Source organism: Magallana gigas, chromosome 2, assembly GCF_963853765.1.
Source record: "Magallana gigas chromosome 2, xbMagGiga1.1, whole genome shotgun sequence".
NCBI classification, from domain to species: Eukaryota; Metazoa; Mollusca; class Bivalvia; order Ostreida; family Ostreidae; genus Magallana; species Magallana gigas.
In genome coordinates, this window is record NC_088854.1 from 56,062,780 (window position 1) to 56,084,864 (window position 22,085).

General features: G+C 31.5%; 1 long non-coding RNA gene across 1 annotated transcript; it reads right to left on the reverse strand.

Annotated features, from left to right (window-relative positions):
* Nucleotides 1-20,619: 20,619 nt before the first annotated feature.
* On the reverse strand, nt 20,620-21,724 carry LOC105339445 (uncharacterized). The gene is made up of 2 exons (XR_010711375.1): nt 21,468-21,724; nt 20,620-21,342 (listed from the first exon to the last, which is right to left on the reverse strand). It is a non-coding gene; the product is annotated as an uncharacterized lncRNA (long non-coding RNA).
* Nucleotides 21,725-22,085: the final 361 nt, after the last annotated feature.

A 22,085-nucleotide genomic window follows, 5' to 3' on the forward strand; every position in this document is an offset into this window, starting at 1 on the left:
ATTTCGACAGGGAGATCCTCACCATATCTTTTTAATATATGTGTAGAAATCATGGGTATTATTATAAGACAAAATAGACATGTCAAAGGAATACACATATAAAGAGAGAGAATTTTGTTTGTTTCAATATGCGGATGATACAAATATGTTTTTAGATGGAACAGAAAAAAGTTTAAAATCAGCTTTAGATCTTCTTTTTCAATTTTCAAAATATTCAGGGTTAAAACCAAACTTCGGAAAAACCAAGGCCATTTGGATAGGGTTAAAATTAGGAAACATTGATATTTTGTGCTATACAATGGATATATACAATGGACAAATGGGGATTTCAATGTATTAGGAATTAAATTCAACTCAAGTCTTAATAATATTACGAAAATAAATTTTGATCATAAACTTTCTTTGATAATCAAGGAAATTAATAACTGAAATAAAAGGCAGTCAAGTCTCTAAGGAAAGATAACTGTTATAAAGTCAGTATAACTACCTAATTTGACACATCTTTTCATAACGTTGCCTACACCAAGTACAGAGTGGTTAAAACAATCGGAAAAATCCTTTTTTCAATTCATTTGAAATGGAAAAAATGATTAAATATCAAAAGCAGTATTAATTCAGAAGTACACTGATGGGGTTTCCAAATGGTACATTTAGATTCCTACATCAAATCACTGAAACTGTCTTGGTTCAGGGGAATTTTACAATCAAAAGATAATCTACTGAATACTCTCGATAGTGTAATTACAAGAAGTACAATATCTAACATTTTGCAATTAGGATCTGATTATCCTAAGAATCTCTCAAATAGTATCAATAACTTATTTTGGAAAGAAACCTTAATATCATACAGTGATAACATTGACATTGCACATAAATCTTTGAATGCACAACACATTCCCGTTTGGTTTAATCCTCATATCAAAATTAATAAAAAATCAAAGAACTGAAGAACTGACGGGAGTTGATTTTGTCGATGTTTAATTATTTTAAATCAGTGATATGTTATTTTGCATGACAATTACATGTAGTTTCTAATTTGAATTACGCACATTTTTTAATATGAATTTTTGGACTTTTTCGACAAGAATGTTGAGAAACCCCAATATGAATTATGTTAAATAATATTTAAAGATAAAATTAATTCAATCAAACTATGTATCAGTAATAGAAATATTTAGCGAAAATTGTATGGATCCAAGCAATATTGAACTCTAGTCTCGTTCAACCAAACGCTCGGCTGACACCGTAAATCTCCGACAAGGATTTACGGAGACAGCCGAGCCTCGAGTTGAACGAGACTATATTGAACTCTGGCGTAGGAATACATACGACTACAAAAAATGTTTAAATTGTTTGTACCATTTAAAATCTGACTATTTTCAAGGTATTTATAAATAAGTTTCCTTGAAAAACAATGCTTTAGCATACATTACATCGAATTCATCAATTAATTTCAAGAACTAAGTCTTGTCAGTAGCGATGATTTGTGCTGAGGTCCAAACACTGTTTCACTTTCGGTTTGTCTGAGTAACTGCATAGGAGAGTTGATTAAAATCAACTCCCAAAAATCACTGTTTTTTGAAAGTTTATATAAGAAAGGCTTTAATGTATTTGTCTGATTTTTATATGATCTTGGAGAGTTTATCCAGCTTGGTGAATTTGGTGTTAATCGGCCATTTACCACTATACTTGGATTTAAAAAAGTCATTTGTTTACATATTAATGACAACTATAATACACATAAGCAATTTCTTCTCATACCAACATCTATAAATATTTTACAAAAAAAAAAATAACAAAGAAGTGTATCATGTGTTTATTGGAGATATCCATTTTTGTGCTAAACATGAACATAAATGGGAAACTTTACTTGAGTTAGATGATACATTTAGTTGGAAATCAAAGTATAAAGCACTTTTTAATTGTACAAAAGACAGTAAGCTATTATGGTTAGAATATAGGATATTCCATAGAATTCTATGAACAAACAAATATTTATTAAATTGCAAGATTACATGCAATAACAAATGCAATCTTTGTACAAAAGAACCTGAGTCAATTGAATATTTGTTTTTTATTGTCATAAGAGTAAACAATTATGGGTGCAATTAGAGAATTTTTTTGTCATATTATTGTCATTCTGATATAAACTTCTCGTTAAGTGAAGTAATATTTGGCTATACAAGAGAAAAAAAAAATTGATATTGCTAATATATTGATATTATAAACAAAGCAATATAATTTTTACAAATCAAGGAAAAGTCTGCATATTAGCGAAATAATGAAATCAATATTAGCATATTATTTGATAGAGAGAAAGTTGTTTGCAATAAAAATGAGATGTAATGATTTTATTACTAGGTAATCTTATTGCAAGCATTCATGTTTAATTATTTTTATAACCATTTCCATATGCTTACTTGTTATAATGGGCATTACAAATATATCTATATCAACATGTATTTATGTCATGCATATAACCCCTTAGTAATCATGGTAACTGTACATTTAGAATGAGCGAGAGAGTGAAAGTTTGTGTTCTGTCTTTTTTTGTGTGTTTTGTTTGTCTTTATATATAGAACAATTGTATTTATTTAAAATCTAGTCACGTGACAGGCACGTAGCATCATTTTTGAAAGTGGGGGGGGGGGGGGCAGGCGTAGTTTAAATAATTTGTTGTTGCGAGAAAAAGTGGGGGAGGGGGCAGGCCCCCCTGCCCCCCCTCCCCCCCCCCCCCCCCCCCCCGATGCTACGTGCCTGCGTGATCCTTTGTCTTTATATGTTAATGTTTACATCATTTTTTTATTTGTGTTACAATTAAAGTCTACAGACCTAATTTGCTTTGTAGATTTATAAATATTGCGCTCCTTAAAGTGCTAAATCACAAGTACTGCCTTGGAAAATTGCTTATAACGCATATTCAGCTGATCGACGACTGCAATACACACCTTATATGGTGTATGTTGCTGCTGACGTACGTGTGATGGTTTATACAATCTTTCCTCGAAGAATGGCATTATATTGAATTATACACCGAAAACCGGCGCTTTAGTAAAACCTATCCCTGGTACACGAGCTTAGTATACTCGTAGAATATTTATTTGGTGTACTTTTTCCATACATACATAATATACATTTAATTATTTATGAATATCTGCAATAAATGTATTTGATTTCAAATTTTTCAATATTTTATTTTAATCAAATATCTTAGTAATTGATCTGGTTTTTCATTATCGAATGACGTTGTATTCTATTTCTTTAGAATAAGTTTATTCCAAGCTAAACCATAAACCGGTTTTCTAAACTGTTGGTTTACAAATCCTATCCACATCTTAAACTTACATTAAAATTAGTAAAGCGATGATATCAATAACAAAATGTCCGAGGATGTTTTGGTATCAAATATTTGTACAAAATTTTAAGGAAAATTAGCTTAAAAAGTAAAAAAAAAAACACACAAAAAAACTAACTCAGTATTGGGTGGGCTGTAAATTGCAAGGTTTTTGTATTTGAGAACAGTAGCTCTACGACATATTAACCCTAATGTTTCTTAGAGCTTAGGTCTGCAGTTATAGTAAAACATAAAAATAAAAGATTCTTTTACTAGAAACAGATATTTTCTAGAAGAAAAAACAGTTTTCCAATAATGAAAATAATGTTCATTTATCATGAAAATAAGCGAGATGTGCTACCCGGTCAACTTAAAAATTTGAAGCAGTATGAGCTGGTCTCAGACATGTATATCTTTTCACGTACGTCATTATCAAAGGTTAGCAATATTAACTTCTTTGTTCAAAAGATCTTTGATTGTAAACTGGCGTTTATATTTAAATAAACCATAAATTGCGTTAATATAAGTGTGTGTGTGTGTTCTTTACTCCATACCAGAATATATACTGATAAGCAGCATGAATAATCGATGGTGCTTTTTAAAAAGAAGCCAATAATAGTCGTTCGCATTCCGCAATAAAGGTTGCACGGACTCTAGACTCAGGATTAATGTTAAACAACTAATAAACACTGTAAGTATTTTTCTAATAATTATTTGTCTTTGTAAAGTACACAAAATAAAATTGAAACTTGATATACTTTTAATAACTATACAAAAATACAAGAATAATGAATTTAATCAAATTAATTGGATATTACGTTAGCAAAAAATGGATAGAAGAGTTCCTTAGTCGAAGAGGATATATATAAGATTAATACACGGCATGGCCATGACCATGATTTAGAAATAGGTTAAATTTATTAATCATTATAAAAAAACAAATAAAGAAACGCTTAACACAATTTCATAGAGAGAAATCTTAATTTCGAAAAGTAATTCTTTACAGAATATCTGGATCAATAACGTATATAGCGTGCTCAACAATACGTCTTAAGAAATCAAATATAAAGAAATATTAATAAAACACTTTCAGTTTGGATGCCCCCTTCTTTCGTATCTCTAGAATCAGTTCAAAGAATCAGCAATAAACAATGACTTGGTGCTGTTACTTACAAGAGAACGGCATAAACACAGCCATTGATAAATTGCAGGACAAAGTCAGAACCCTGTCTTGGCTAAAACTTGTTATTTTGATTAACACTCTATATCATGATATTGGAAAACTTAATAAATTAAGAGTCTAAGAATTGTGTCCTTTTAAAAGTATATTTGTTAAATTATTATCACGATTAACATCTATATATCTATCGATTCAAAATTTTGTTCATATCCATCTGTTAATTTTCATTAACGTCCTATAATATACTTGGTTATTCACTCATATACTCTATCTAATGTTAACTTCTTAATTTTAAACCTTTAGATTTGATGGTTGTGCAAAAACAATTTATAAACTTTTACTTTCACTTGTTTTATTATACACATATTTCTATTACCCGCTACTAATTAATCCCATACCAGTTTTCACCGGAGGGGACTATAGCTTTCCTCTGCGTCCGTCGATCCGTCTGTCCGTCCGTCCGTCCGTCTGTCTGTCCGTCCATCTGTCTGTCCCACTTCAGTTTTCCACACTTTTTTTCTTTATGCGTTTGAGGAATGATATGAAATTTGCTGAACAGCTTCAAAATGTCAAACTACAGATCAAGTTTACACTTTGGTAGCGTCTGGTTGACATATTTTCGAGAATATTAATTTTTTATATTCCATTTTTTTAATGTTCGGGTTCGATATTCTGCATAACAGTGCATTGTTTTCACAATTTCCACAAACCGGTAGGGGACGTGTATTGCTTATGCAATACTCTCAGAATGCTTGTTATATTAACAGTCATCTTCAGAGAGATACAAGGCTTTACTGTAAATTACTATATTAACAATATATCTTTCACATCATTATTCATAAGGACCAGTGGAGTTTCGTGATACATGAACAAAATGACAATAACAAACTGTCAACCATGAAAGTAATGAAACGCAGGATACAGCAGTATTCTGTAATGTGACGGACTCTCATTTATTTATAACAAATAATGGATGTGTTAATTTGAATTAAATTGTTTTTTTTTCTTATGGTTCAAGAATTTTAAACCTGTTTGCGTTTTAATGAATTTGGAGCAATAAATTTGTGTAAATATTAAGTAATTGATAACAGAGTCTTTCGAAAGCCCAGAAGGCTTATTTGAGATTCGAGGTTCGAGATTCGAAATTCGAGATTCATAATAAAAAATTACTAATCAGATTATGTCATTCCTATAAAATGATGTCTAATATGACATAATACCATTTAATGTTAAACTGTTTTCTATGCAAACCTAAGTGATTTGCTCGTCCTTCTTGAACGTTTTAACCCGGGCTGTATTTCACTCTTAATACGTTTACATCAGAATTTTATGAAGGCTGTATTTGCTGCCAACGTCTATGCATTCCCCAAATCACATACAAGGAATATAGTTTCTTGAATCGATCGTATCGATGGCAATGAACGTATGTATACGGCGACAAATTGTTGTTTTGCACCCCCCCCCCCCATTTTGTCCCTTGAATTTTGGTTTTGCCTTCAATTGTATATGATACACTTAAAAGCAGTGCCAAAAAGACTCAAAAGGGATTGTGTTAAGAGAAGTTGTCTTCATTGTTCTGTTAAAAAAATAGTTCATATAGATCTGACCTTATTTACTCTTAATAAACAGCTCATGCTTGAATTTGTCTACAAAATGAAAAATAATTCTCACATTTACTGCTGAAACCAGACTAATAATTTTTATTCAGATAATAAACACAATTTTAAATAATAATATAATTTAAGTAACCAAATTCAGAACAACCAGGGAAAATATCCCGGGGTGTAAGTTTTATTGAGAACCATTGTTCTATTTTTATGATATTTTTTGTGCACGTGTTGTGCTCATAATCTCACATTTTAAAGTAGATTTTAGTCCCTATTATTCATGTTTACTTTAGGTGATACTTGTAAAACACACAGAGCGACGAAAATCACTTAGATTTAGGCACTTAGGTACACGGTATTACTTATTTAACATTATTTTAAAATGTGGAATTCTTTATCAGTCATTTTAACCATTATATAACCATACAATCAAGGATAATATAAGGTGTCTGTAGGTAAGAACATAAACGTATGATCTTTATTTCGAACAAATTGATGTCGTCGATAGAAGTGATTATATATAAAATTTGTTTGGTCAATTAAGATATTGAATTTTGAATCTCGTTTTTCGAATCTCGAATGAAACTTCTTGGTTTTCGTACTAGTTTTATACACGTAGTAAACTAAAATGTCCAATTATTTTATATATACCTAATACATCATTACACTGACAATTACCCTGTACGGTCTCCATGGTGATGTATACGACGAGTGATAAAATCATGCTCGCCCAATAGTCATATATTCAGTTGTCCGAATTTAATTATTTCACACATTGAACATGAGATACTTGCTGAACAAATTGATTAAATGACACACACTGAGACTAATATTAAAGTTTTTGCTGCCGTTGTATTTATAATTGACAACTTTTTGCACTTAAAAATCCCTGTTGTAAAAAACAAAATTTAATATTGGAATGTAAAACAAATGACATAAAAATATATCAGAGATTATAAATCAAAAAACGAAAACATCCCCAAAAATTACTACGTAAATATCCCTGGTAAAGGTAAAGCAACATGCTGGTCAGAAAATACCGTAAAACAAAACGATCTATGAAAATTAAAATTTCATTTTAAGTCTGTATAATTCAGTGATGTTTTTTTTACTCCTTTTTTCCCCTTAAAAAGTTGTATTTTTCTTGATCGTTGACTTAAAGAATCAAACATATCGGAAACGTTCAAACATTTAAAATATAAGTTCATTCCGTTTTGAATGCTACTTACTTAAAGCGATGGTGTTGCATTCAGGTACTTTGAATCAGAAAAGATTGTTTATATTTCCTTTGCACAAAGACTAGAAAGGTTACCGATATATACTTCTCCCATGTATACCTCAATAATCAGCAATTCTAACTGCAAAGATTGGACAAAAAGAAACAATATTACTTATTAGGTTTGTTACTGACTGTTTAAAGAAATTTGTGGGGTCGGTAAAGTCCATAGAAGGCGAGGCGGAGCCGAGCCTTCTATGGACTTTACTGATCCCACAAATTTCTTTAAACAGTCAGTAACAAACCTAATAAGTGTTTTGTTTTGTCGAGGACCTAAAGTTTTATATGTAAACAAACGTTTGTGTAGAAAATCAGCTCAAATAACGTTACGTCCGCCATGTTGCGCTATAAATTTTGACGCTTGCCTTTTAAAGAAATTTGTAAGGCAGCCACGTGACGCGTTTCATCCAATGACGTCGCGACATTCTAGTCCGAGGCAAAACAATACTTATTGCAAAAAGCTTTGGTTGAAATAATAAGGTTTGAAATCTAACATTATTTTTTGTAGATTTTGGTCCATGAAAATGAGCAACTGCACAGAATGTGAATCAAAGGCAAGCAATTGGACAGACATCAACTCATTCTCCGCACCCATTGCCACCTTGGGATTGATAGTTACCTTGGTGATAACCATAGTTAATTTTACTGTTCTTGTAATATTCCTTAAGAGTAAGTCCGTTCGAGCAAATCGCCATCATAACCTAGTAATTTGTTTGTCTATATGCGATCTTTCAATCGGACTCAGTGGTTTTATTACCAGTCTACGAATGCTTATCCCTGCTTGGTCCGGATTTTATGTACCCTGTATCTTGTCAACAGTTGTTGTAGCCGTAGGCGCATTTATGTCCCTGTTTCAGACATTCCTGATTAGTTTCCATAGGTTTTTGGTTGCCATCGGTAGTCCGTGGAACGACCGCCTTCTGCAAGGAAAACGAAAGTACATAATTTATTCTGTGAGCTGGAGTGTAGTTCTGGTCATGCATTATGCGCTTATCAGACCTACGTCAAAAAATAGTAAAATTTGCAATGTGATAACCATTTACGGTGATAATTTTCAAGCCTTTATTGCTGGGTATGGAACAATATCAATGATTATCATGTTGTCGACAATTATCCTCTACTTGTTTACCTTAAACAGAGTCCGCAAAAGGTATATCAGAACTTTTGCTTGGCAGGTTAAGAACAGCCATAATCATAGTCAAAACGCGACTTCAGCAAACTCCTCTACTGAAAACACTCTTTACATCACGGAGGCAGGGAAGAAAAAGGTGTTTGAATCGTTAAAAGTTGTTGGAATGATTATAAGTCTGTTGGTCCTACTCACTGGACCGTTTGTCATAGTCATGTTTATGACTGTGTTTCAGTTTGAGCCCTCGCATTCATTAATGTTTGCAGTTTGTCTTCTTGCAAGCGTCAACTCTGCAATCAACCCTTTTATTTACAGTTGGAAAATCGACTCTCTCAGAAAAGAATTCAAGACACTTTTCCAAATATGTTTATCATATTAAGTAATTATATATTTCGTATAAGTTGCGTAAGGTGTACTTTTAGCCCACCTGAGCTGATATCTGAAGTGAGTTGTTCTGAACATTTAAGCTTTTTTCCGGCGTTCGTCCGTCTGTCTGTCCGTCCGTCTGTTAATTTTTTTTTTTTTACATTTTCGACTTCTTCTTTAGAACCACTTATTTCAACCACACTTGGCACAACACATTATTGAATGGGAATGAGAAAGGTTCAAGTTTGTTAAAATGAAGGGACATGCTTCTATCGAAAGGATATTATTAAGTATTAATGGAAAATCTTCATCTCAAAACCCAATTGACCAGAAAAACTTAAACTGGTGAGGAAGTATCTTCATGTAATATAAATTCAAATTTTTTCAAAGTATGATCCTCTGGGGTAGGTTGGGTCCATATCTGTGACATATTCGCTAGCCAAGGGTTTTCTGTCCACTTTGCTCCCCATAAACCCTTGGCGGATTTCATTACGAAAACTCGCTGATGTGGTGGCGCTATCTAGCGAGCAACTTGAGTTGCGCCTCTTGCATATTTACAATTTAATCGAATTAAACAACGGGATATATACACATTACGGCATTAATACAACTTGAAAACATGCGCTACGCGCATTAATGAAGTTTTCCGGTCATTTTTTTCTTTGATACGTCGATCAATAGAAAAATTATTATCTTCATTTCTTAATTCTTGATCATGATATCATTTTGAAGGTAATATCAAATTAAAATACTCCACCAAAGGAAATTTTAAAATTTTGATTATGGTCCAACTAATTACTCCTTGAATTTTGCATTGAAGCATCCTGTACAAAAGTTAAATAAGTACGTTGGCTGTCTAGCTGGGCAAATGTGCCTGCAAGTCTTGAGTGCATGTTAAGGAGTTGTACTTGAATTTTGAACATGCTGTCGACAGACATAAGATTGTGACTTAGAGTGTTATATCAGTACATTATTTATTTATTTACAATTTATTGTCAATGTGATTTAGATTTTGTCTTTAAAAATGAATAAAATTGTATTAAACTTTCACAAGTTTGTTCTGACAATCATATCTTAATTGTATGCAGGTAAATTGTGTTTTTCCTAATCTAAATCAATTGTTTTTGGATAAACAATATATTATATGTGTAGTATATAAATCCTTTTTTGTATGTCTGTATCATTATTAGATGGTTAATAAAGGAAAATTCTTCAGTTATGAACATTGTGATGGAATTTTTGTTGGTGTGTTTAGCTAAATAAGAAAAAACCCATAATCAGAGTGAGAAAATAAAAATAATCCCAACTAGACGCTCGTTGCGAGCAACGAAAGGTCTTCCGTTTGAGTGCACCATAAAATATAGGGATATTTGGGTTTTTTCTATCATTTCTAAGCACGTCATCTAATTCAATTTCACCGTCTATAAGAATTTCAATAGACATTAAAAGGTCGCTTTTATTGTGATTGAAAATTCTAAATTTTATATGTTGAATCTGATTTTTTAAAAAAAGTGCATGAACTTCATACAATTAATATGTTAATTTTGTAAACTGGCGGTCACAAGCATACGAAAATTCACCTACCTAACCAGCAAGGTTACATAATTAAGTTTGTGGAAAATTAACTAGCAAGATTGGACATACACAGCTTACGTAAATTTTACCTCATACAGTCAAAACATTTGAAATGGGAGCAAATTGACACGGACGTCTGAGAAAACATTGGATTGATGCTGTTGTTATAAGAAGTGTATTTTCAATCCAACTTGCTCTATAAGTTAAATGAAAAACATTTTCTTTCATCAATTATTTTAAGCATATCATCAGCAAATTTGAGAGGATTCCAATCCAAGAGAGATTATAACACTGTGCTGGATAATTATGCCAGTGCCAAGGTGGCATTTTTGCACCCGCTTAAGCTGCATATGACGAAAAATTCAAATATGCCGTATGATAGACTATTGCTTAAAGAGTTAACATCCACCTTTTTTATCATTGTATCTCACCTGTCAGGTGAGATATTTACCTTTCAAAAATAAATTTCTATACGAAAATAATTTTTCCCATAGGAAAAACAATATTCCTATAGGTAATTTTAAGTTTCCTATCGGGATACAAGAACTTCCTATAGGAATTTCAATTCCGATAGGATTTGATAAAATCCGATAGGAAAACTTAATATCCTATAGGAAATCTATATGTCTGAATCAAATTCCTACAGGAAATACCATTCTCCTATAGGAAATACAATTCCTACAGGACTTTTATAAAATCCTATAGGATTGTCAATATTTCCTGTAGGAGAATCAATTATCCTATGGGAATTATCATTTTCCTATGGGATATTTATTTTTAAAGGTAAATATCTCACCTGTCAGGTGAAACACACTAAAAACAAAAGTGGTTATACACTCTCTAGACAATGGTCTATCATTTGGTATACATGGATTTTTCCGAAACTGCATCTTAAGCGGATGCAAAAATGCCACCTTGGCACTGGCATAATTATCCGGCACAGTGTTTTATACTCTGGCCGATGACTCGTCAAAAGTCTAAAATCAACTGGGGCATTGTTGAAACGAGATTGATTCCCAGAGGAGAATAATTTCAAAATCCGAATTAATAAGTTTATACCATACCCAAATAAAGATTTTCGCTAAGTTAATGTATACAGATATGAATGTTTGTTGTTTATCTAGCTATACACTTACAAATAATATATATTACTTATACCGACACTGTTGAATATTTTTGAGGTACGTAAATATTGTAGAGAAATGTACAATCAAATCTGTGTTGGAACAGACAGTTGTGAAGCTGTAAGAGGATTTATCGTATAATTACCTTTCTGACTCTATTACCTTTCTGACTCGGGGCCTCAAATTTGAGAGAGAGAGAGAGAGAGAAAGAGAGAGAGAGAGAGAGAGAGAGAGAAATTTTAGTTTTTTAAAATGTGTTTAGGAAATCAATATATAAGCAACATGTGTCAATAAACGCATGTATACATGCTTCCATGTATCTGTAAATGTGAATATATACTAAACAGTCCTCCTTTTAAAGCCATTTAGAATACGTAAAACCTTGATGCATTGCTCAATTTTGTGTGCATACGTTGAGATGTCGGCATTTCTTCGATGCCGACAAAACGACCTAGCGAACTCTAATGCGGTCGCATTGCACTTCGGCGGCATTTCTTTGATACCAGCGATGCGACGAGCGTCTGAATTTAGCGAGCTGCTAACAGAAACGAGCTTTATATTTGTTTTGATTTTAATAATTTTAATTTATGATAAAAATCAAATAGAAAACATTAAAAATCAATCATTTTAAAGATGAAGATTAAATCGTTAAACAACACAAGATTGTTTAAAGATAAAGATAAAATCGTTAAACAACACATAATTAAGAAAGAAAAAATACGGCACTTTGGGAATGAACACGGGTCGCCTAGGCACAAGTCCGCCACTCTAACGACTGAGCTACGCGGACTCTCGCTTCAGAACTTTAGAGCCCAAAATCTCGAGAATGCGTGGATCGATTTCAAAACAAATTTCATATTCTGAAGTTATTTAAGTGTCTCTATCGAATAGTAACATAAAAATTTTCAAAACAAAAATAATAAAAAAATAAGGTTTTTCAGTTCCTTCAAGTGACGACCGGAAGTAACGGCAGACGTTCGGATATGCAAAGGGCACTGCGGCTAACAACTTTCTATCATTCCTAAAAATTTGAAAGTCCTATCTTAAATGCTTTTCAAGAAAAACTGTGAACAAGCAAAAACGGAAAATTTTTAATATATCGGTACCGGAAGTGACGACTAAAAAATGCTCGCGTAATTTTCTTACAAATTTTGTCATGAATAAGATCTGAAAGTTTCATGAAAATCGGCTGAGGTATTTTTGAGAAAACTTGACAGAAAAAAACCAATAATAATAAAAGTGAAAAAGAAACAAGGCAATAACAATAAGTTCTTCCGTGGAAACTGAAGACCTTAATAAAATGTAAAAACCATAACTGTATTACAATTATTGGGAAAAGACTATAATTGTTTTAAAGACAAAACACAAATATGCCAAGTCATGAAGGATTAAATGAATTTTGATATGAAAAGGCATTAGCCCTGAACTCTTACATTAAAGAGCATAGATGTGCTATACTTTTAAAACGTTAAGATATAAAAAAAAAAATAAATCGATGGCTAGCAGAAATGCCTTGACTTTAATGGGGTAATTTATGAGCAAATAACAAATGGCAATATAGCAGAAGGTCATGTAAAGTGAAGTTGGACCTGATGATAAACTTATTTATAAATATTTCGGGTTGAATTAAATAACAAACATTTTTACCGTGGGAAATGAAACGCTGGATTGAGAAATAACACAGAAGCAAAGTCTTTCTTCGAAAGGTTGTTTACCTTGATAACTGATGAGAACAAAGAAGTACCGTTGACGTGTACCTAGTTCACCTGTCTCAGAAGAAACGATCACTAAACATTCTGAGCTGTTAGTAGAACAGAAATAGTATGGATATACTATAAGATATACTGAAACAGTCTACATTTGTTCAGTATTTTGTATGGCATTGTTTAATCGAAACTTATAGAAAACGACAAATATTTTGATGAGCATCATTGAATATAAGATATTCTAACAACATGTAACAAACAAGTCAAATTAAGCCATGTGGTCCAAAAAGGAGTTGAAACCTGGCCCGTTTAACATGCCTCTCTATAAAAGAGAAATTTCTGAAAATTGTTGAACAAAAAAGATTTAAAATAATAAATGTTTTTGGGACCATAAAAAGGGATTGTCTGATTTGCTCTTCACATATCGGTTTTAGAAGGGTAAAAAGTCTTTAATCTTTTAATATTAATATTCTTATAATCATTTTTTGTTAGAAAATTGTATATGATACAGTAAAGCAGCAAAACGTTGTATTGAATAAATTTATATGTTTACATTTCACATATTTTTTGTCTGTAAAGTGTGTTGAAATCTACGACAATTACACTATATTTACATTCAACATATTTTTTGCATGTAAAGTGTTTGGAAAACTATTGCAGTTATAACGCTGTAATACACACAGGGCACTGAAAGGTTAAAATGTCGAGTTGTCTTATGACATCACAAACGTTGAACAATGTAAAATGCAACATCAAAAGCAAAAATCAAAGTTCACGTTTGTGGCTGTTACAGTGGCTCTTCCATTTATATGAACTTACCCTTGGGATAAAATGGGAATGTTAATGTGTCAATCACATTTGCAGACAAGGAAAGAATTTAAAAAATATTAAGATATAAGCATTAAATAATAATTTTTTGAAAGATACATTCTTATAAATGCAGCGATGCATGATTAAAAATTAGCGCGTTCCTCAACTTTTATGCACACACTGCTTCAGTTATGAGGCTGTATCTTTCAAAAAATGATTCAATGTTTAAATATAACGTCATCAAGGGATTTAAAGGGTCAGATAACCAAACCTTTGACTATCTCAAAAAGGAGATTTTTTAAAAAAGCAACATTGAACGAAAGATGTTCAAAATATTAATCTAAATTCAATGAATGTAAAACGCCACAAATACGTCACAATACAGAGATAAAGATTTGACGAATAAGATGTTCTTCTCCATTTATATAAAGGAAAAATAACATAAGTAATAATAATGATGTCGAGCAAAAGTTTTAATGATTCACAGGGGCTGTAAAATAAGGTCTTACACTTCATATAGAGGGCCTAGAAACACTTAAGAAATAACAGCAAGTCAAAAAGTTCACCGGGATATGAACTTGGTTGGTCGCATGATAATCCTGTGAAGCCCATATTTAAAATGATTCAAATAGGAGATTTAAAAACAATATTGAACAAACAGAATGTCACTTTTAATATTTCAGGAAAACAACACCAATTAGAATATCAGAGTCTGGTCCTTCGTATAATCTTAAGATGTCTCAAAAAATATTTCAAAACAGTTGTTTAACAACCTGTCACTTGGGCTGTTTAATGAAATTTAAAAAAGGGACTGGTTCTCACATGAAAGCTAGATAGGTCAAAACTCTTTAGTTACACTTTTTTATTAGCATTTTTAAAAATTTTGTTAATCATTACAAAAAAGAAAATTTGTGTTCTTTTGTAACCATCGACGTTACAATTTTTAATGGAAGATAAAAATTTAAAACCGATAATACGTTATCTTCCATTAAAAATTGTGTTGAGGTTTCAAAGATGTGATGTCGATGGCATTTGATAAGGAATATATTTGTATTTCAAATCATGCACCCATTAAAAGGCATTGTATGTTAAATCTTAAGAAAATTTCAAAAAGGGTTGTGGATTGAATTTACCAACATACAAAAACCAAAAAAAAAACAAAAACAAAACAAGAGCAATACAAAATTATGCTAACCCCTTCCCAAAAAGCCCCCAAAACACCCCTCCCCCTAAAAAAACAAAAAAACAAAATTATAAAAAAAAAATGTGAAAATCGGACCTTCCTATTTGCTGACGTTTTTTGTTACGTTTAATAAAACACCGTGAAATGTGTTAAATGAAAAACAAAATTATGAACGATGTGCTCAATTTCACGTATCGTAATATAATACTTTTATGCAATAAATCCAAAAAGATCATAGCAAGGAAGGTGCTTCGAGAATATTATCCGTATTCTCAAATTTCATTTGAGAATGAAAAAGAAACGTGAGCAAATTTTATTAAGAATAAACCAACAAATTGAATGTCTAACATCCTCTACCATGAATTTATCATATATTTTATCAAAATGTCACGACGATGAAACGTAACAAAATTTACAATTAATGCACCGTTTTGCAATAAGTTAAAAAAAAGACGCTTATAAAAATATCTGAAAGTAGAGGTTCGACTCGGAGCCATGTATATATTACTTCCTTTTTTCTGAAATGTAAATGTTTACCTAATCGCGAAATATAAAAAGAAACAAAACATAAAGTAAAATAAACGAAACAAAACAAAACAAAAACAAGACTAGGGGAAATTTATCTTTATTAGTTGCCGGGTATGCCAAATTTTATCAAAACTTCTTTTTTTGCTGGATCCAACTTAATGCAATCCAATTTCAGCCATAAGTTTGTCGTGACTGGCGTTTATTTAGGTTGCTGTAGGTCTGCATTACTGACAGACACGGAGACACTCGTGACTGAATGACTGCACGCAAAATCGGCACATGACGTCATACAGTTGAGATGTAATTGTTATGTATTCTCTTTCATCTGTAACGAGACAATCAAATTGATTAATATTTGAATTTTTTTCCCGAGGTGCAATTGTTTTTTATACAACGGTTAATATATATATAAAGCTTTTTACAATTTTGAAAAGAAATCTATGTTCAAAGAAAGGATTGCAACAATGTTTTGTATATTCTCAACTCAAGACCTTTATATGTTGAAGGTTTGTTTGACTTGACATTTGTCTTAAGTGAACAGTGTCGAATTGAGTTTCATTTCCTATGAAAGAATTGCATTTTATAATTGAAAAAAAATCTTCTGTATGTTGTAGGCCTTTGATCGTAGTGTAATTTATCATTTTTGAAAAAAATTAGTCAGTGATCTACTATTTGGGTTAGTGGCATTTATTCAATTTTAAAAAATTGGAAAAAAAATAAAATTTATACTATGGCTGAAATTTTATTGAGTGGGAAAATATTACACAGTTCTTAACCTTTTTAAAAACAATTAACTTTTATGAAGAGCAGTGTACTAGTAGCTAGATAGATACAAAGCAAAAGGTTTGAGCAAAATTTTTAAAGTCTAAATTTTTCTCTCCAGTTTTCCAAACCCTATCGATTTTTCATTCAATTTTACAAAAAATGAAATGATGATAACAATACATTATTTATAGTAATAAACTACTTATATTGTCCTTATTCTGCTGGCAAATAATTTGTATTAGGTCAACAAATTCGAGTATATTATATATCTAATGTTTGTCGTACGAATATGTGAGACAAATCTAACAGAAAATATGCAAAATTCTAATACAGTTTTTGTCCAGATCAAAGAAACGCCGCGGGTATTATTCTACATATTAAACGAACGTCTTCTTTTGATTATCAGATCAGAAATACCTATTAGTCTCAGTTAATTTTAAACTTAAAAACATAAAAGAAAGTTTATAAACCATGTCAATTTTACAGTTAGTTCCACTCAAACGGTGTGTATTGCCTCAATACTATTTTTTTTTTTGGGGGGGGGGGGGTCTCAGTGCTGCTGTTCCAAGGACGTTTTTTACATTTAATAAAAGAAGTATTAATCAAATTACCCTTTAATTGAAAAGAATGTGATTCAAAGATATTTCATAAATACGAGAGGTGCATAAATCTCCGTAAGGAAATTGTTTTTGTTCATGTTTAAAGGGGCATGGTCACGATTTTGGTCAAATTCTGTTTTTATGTTTTAATTATTTACAATGCTTTAAAAATGCATTTCTAATGATCAAATAAAATTTCAGAGTCATTCCTAGAGTTATAAGTAAGATACAGGATAAACAATTCTCAGTCATGTAAACAAGACTCGTGCCCTGTTTTTGTTTATATAGGTTCAATATACCAATAAAAAATCTTTTTCCAGTTATTTGTCTATCTTTTTTATTTATTTTAAGCATGAATAAACAGTTTCAAACGTTTAACACATTCGTTTTCAGTTTAAAACTGAAATTTTTACTTCAACGTTCAAAATGTAAACAAACGCTTTGTTTACAAAGCGAAGAATTTCAAGCTCTGTAACTCGCTTATAACTCAACAAATAACACTCAAATTTCGGTTGCCTGTTAGAAATGCCTTTCTGAAGCATTGTAATTATTAAAATCGGAAAAATAATTTTCGACCAAAATCGTGACCATGCCCCTTTAAGTGTCTATGAAGAAAGGATTTTTCCCCTTGTATCGATTTCAACTGTACTTCTTTGACAGGTATGTTTATTCTCGTTTAAATGCCTAAAAAACTAATGGAATAAGTAGCATGGGAAAACTTGGTTATGATTAAAAATTTTTAAGAAATTCAATTTAGTGTATCAAGTCGTTTTATTGGTATCAACAAAAACCCATTGATTGAGGTGTAAAACTTTATTAAGAAACTGTGGAAATTCTTTAAGAAAGATGATATTTTTTCCTTCATAAACCTCATCGTATAAATTAATCAATTGATTACTTAGTTTTTTTGTAATATCAAAATGACAAAGTGAAAAACCTTACCTTCATTACTTATGTACTGAAAAAACCAACCATTTGTATACAAAACAAGAATCACCATTAGAAGAACCGTATATACAACCATCGCGTTCCACAATGCGTTTCACATATAAGTGAAAATAATTTGAATTGCTGTGATTGGTTTTTGGTTGTCTTGGTGGTCTTTTTTGTAATTCTGGATTTTTATCATTTAAAGGGATTTCTGTTTTAATGAGAGATCTGTCTTATCTAATCAGTTCAGCAAAGAACATTTTTAGAGTTCAACCATGCATAGTGGAAACTTTTGCAAATTCAGATTGATTTAGTAACAATTACAATGTTTGAGACGATATGTTTTTTTTAATTCCTTACAGACCATCAGAGGTATATGATAAGAATTCATAAGAATTCCTATTGTATTTTACGATCTGACAGACTTATATTTAATCCATCAAACAATAATCAAATTATTAGTTAAATTGAATAGACCAGGGGCAAATCGTTGTAATGTAGTATGTGTAATCTCTGCACTCTGAAACGTCTGAAATAATTAAAATGAAAGGGGCATATTTACTGACACCTTATGATGTTTAGAACTCATAATAGAGAGGTTTAGCAGACCAACGGGAACGCGAACTTGTACGTGTAGGTTACAAGTTAGAACAACGCGTACCAGCTCACATTACTTTTCTTGTTTAGCAGTTGTAACGTGTACCTGTACGTGTAAATGTTTTAATGTAATTCTAGATATCCTGTCCTGCTAAGCTGAGAATGTTAGTCACAGTCGAAAATTGAAAATTCTGCATGTGTTAATTTTATTATACATCATTCTGTATATATGTATATTTTATATGATCACAGATGAATAAAATAAGAGAGCCATTGTATGTCTAGGAGGAAGAGATACGTGTATTAAAATTCCAATAATATATTAAGTTTTAATGAAAATTAATGTTTGTTGATATCAGTATTCACATTAGATATTCAGGCTTAAGAAAAATAAACAAATTTGTTAAAAAAAATAAATAGCCAGCTACAAGTTCTACCTTATGGGAACTTTGCAATTAACACGTATGTTAATTCGGGTATATACGTGTAGAAATTTGGCATTACACAAACTGATGACAGTCATGACAGTGAAAAATAATTTCAATACACTATGATAATGCCGAAAAACTGACACAAAGATCTTGATATCTTATAATGTTTTTGGTTTGGGGCAGTAATCCAATGTAAAAACTTCAGGTTGAAAGTTCCCCTACAAGATCAATATTTAATCATTTGAAATAAATGCAAGTAATTTATTAAACAGACAATTATGACTCTTAAAGATATGGGTAGACTTTAATACCCGATCAAACAATCTCTAAACAATTCCTAAAAAATATGATAATTTATTTATTTTAAGCACTTTTCAATAACCAGTTATTTCATATTTCGTTCGGATTTTTTTTTTAACAGAGGAAGTGTCCAGTTGTAAATTTTGAATTTACCGGGTGGCAGTAAATACAAAATTTACAAGTTGTCATGTTGTAAATTTTGTTTTTACTTCCACCCGGTATATTCAAAATTTACATCATGACAAAAGGATTTTTTCCAGCAGGAATAGTTTTGAAGGTTTTTGGGGTAAAAAGACAGGCATTCCCCATAAAGTAGATCCAGTGTTCTGTGATGTCATACTTTTTTGTAAAACTTTGAATTTTTTAAAATTTGTGCAAGATAGTTTTATTTATTTTATGTGAATATAATCACATGGATATCATTGGAATTATTTGTAGGTTCAAAATATTTTTGCAGCTTAATTTTATCATAAATTTCAAATTCTTTATACATCTTATCTATGCAAAGGGGAAATAACTCTTTTTCAGACTTTTCTCTCAGTTGTTATCTAAATGCTATAGTTTTTCTTATCCCAACGATTAATTTTAAAATAGTTTTGTAGTTTTAATTTTCTGATAAAGTTGACATTAAAATTAAACAAAAAAAACAAAATTTTGCCTACAAGATTTTACTTTTAACAAAAAAGATTACATTTTCTGATGCTAAAATATGCTTAAGTTTATGTTTATCTGGCATCCCCAAAAGTGTGATGACATGTATATATTTTATAACGATTGATGACATTTAAGTCTATAAAGTTGAAATCAGTTCGGTTTTTCAACTTTCATCAGAGAATTTTACGACTATGGAGTTACCTTAAATAGAGAGCACAATACATTTGTCTGCCTATTTTGTTGACTGGTGTACAGGATATCCAAGCTCTTTTAGCCGAGTTTATTACTTAGTAGAGTGTCTATAAAAGCCGAACTAAGAATATATCCACAATGTTTTATATCTTAACTTTTAATCAACAAAATAATTGATACCATTCTGAGTCAGTAGTTCGAGGTTGTGGTTGTTATTGATCGTTGAGTATGTGAGTTTTTAAAATCCTTGCAAAAATATAAGAAATTAAATCATGATTACGAGCTCGAGGGGAAAAAAGACGAATCTACAAAAGTTATAAAGAAGTGCATATCCTGTGTTAATTGGCAAATTTATTTATTGCATATTACATTCCCAATATAAGCAAACATATTGTTTTCTCATTGCTAAATGATAGTTAAACCTCAAAATGCACCTTAGAGTAAACAAAAGAACAAAGCAAACATTTTAAAATATGTACCACGAGAAGAGGATCTGAAAAGAAGCACTGTTTAAAGCATTAAGTACAACGTTCAACTTGACATAGCAGGATTTTCAGTACACTCCAAGTCTTTTAACAGGTTTCCTTAGATAACCGGCCGAATTCCCTGCAGTCATGCTGGCTATGTTGTTGCTATTTGCAATAGAAAATGCGTTTGGAACACACACTGTTTGACAACGGGGAGATCCAATGCCATGTTCCTGTTGGCATCTCGCGCAAATAGGATCATTGACTCTGCTCGTAATCGAACCTATAACTGGACACATGTGTGTGCACTGATTGGAATTTGGTCCATATATGAACAGACAAAACACGCAGAAACTGGTCCCAGAGGTTTCAGGCCTTTTACCGTGACAAACAATGTTGCACTGTGGAGATCCGACGCCATGGATAAATTGACAGAAGGCACACTGAATGTCATAACTGGGGACCCCGGTTTGAGGCGGAGATACAACAGGTCCAGGATAAGGTATTGGATTCATACAGTGAGAATAACACTGTGGGGAAAATATTCCGTAGATAAGTTCACATATCCTACAAATAGGGATAAATCCGCCTGTGGGAGAAAATCATTTCATTCAAATTTTACATTTAAATGTTAAGTGTATTAAGAAAATTAAACAATGCTTTTAGAAGATGTATGAAATTCATGCGATTACGTATTTCAATATTTTTTCTTACCTTCAATTTTATCTTTGGCCAGAACCAATCCTGGACCGTTTACTATCACTAGCCAGACCAACAGAGCACCTGTTCCTCTCATTGTTCAGAAATCAGTTCAATTGAAGATCCGGATACACAGGCTTTATACTACGTTCGCCACAGATGTCCGCTGTCAGAATGCGGAAATCTTTGTAATTTTAAAATAAGTTAGGGAAAATCCACCTATTAATTATTTTCATGTCATATTGTCCGACAAGAATCAACAAAAAGCCCATTAATGTTATAAGAAGTGAACAGAAATCGTTCTTGTCTAATTAGTGTTTTAAAACGGTGCTGTTTACAGGGGAAATTTAAAACAATTAAAATATAATTTTTATAGCTTTCTAGATTGGATGTTTGTTAAGAATAATTAATCTTGTTTGTATCGGCGGTCTTAACTACGGCAAAGTTTGATTTACAGTTGCTTATATATTAGAAAAGATTAAATAAATATCTTTCATTTCAGTGAATAACTACAATGATGGTCACCTGTTCATTAAAGGTTAAGATATCGATTTTTACAAAAATGGCATAATGATACAATTCAAGAATCTTCTAAAGGAGTCAAATACAGAATTTATATAACGAGTATTCAAT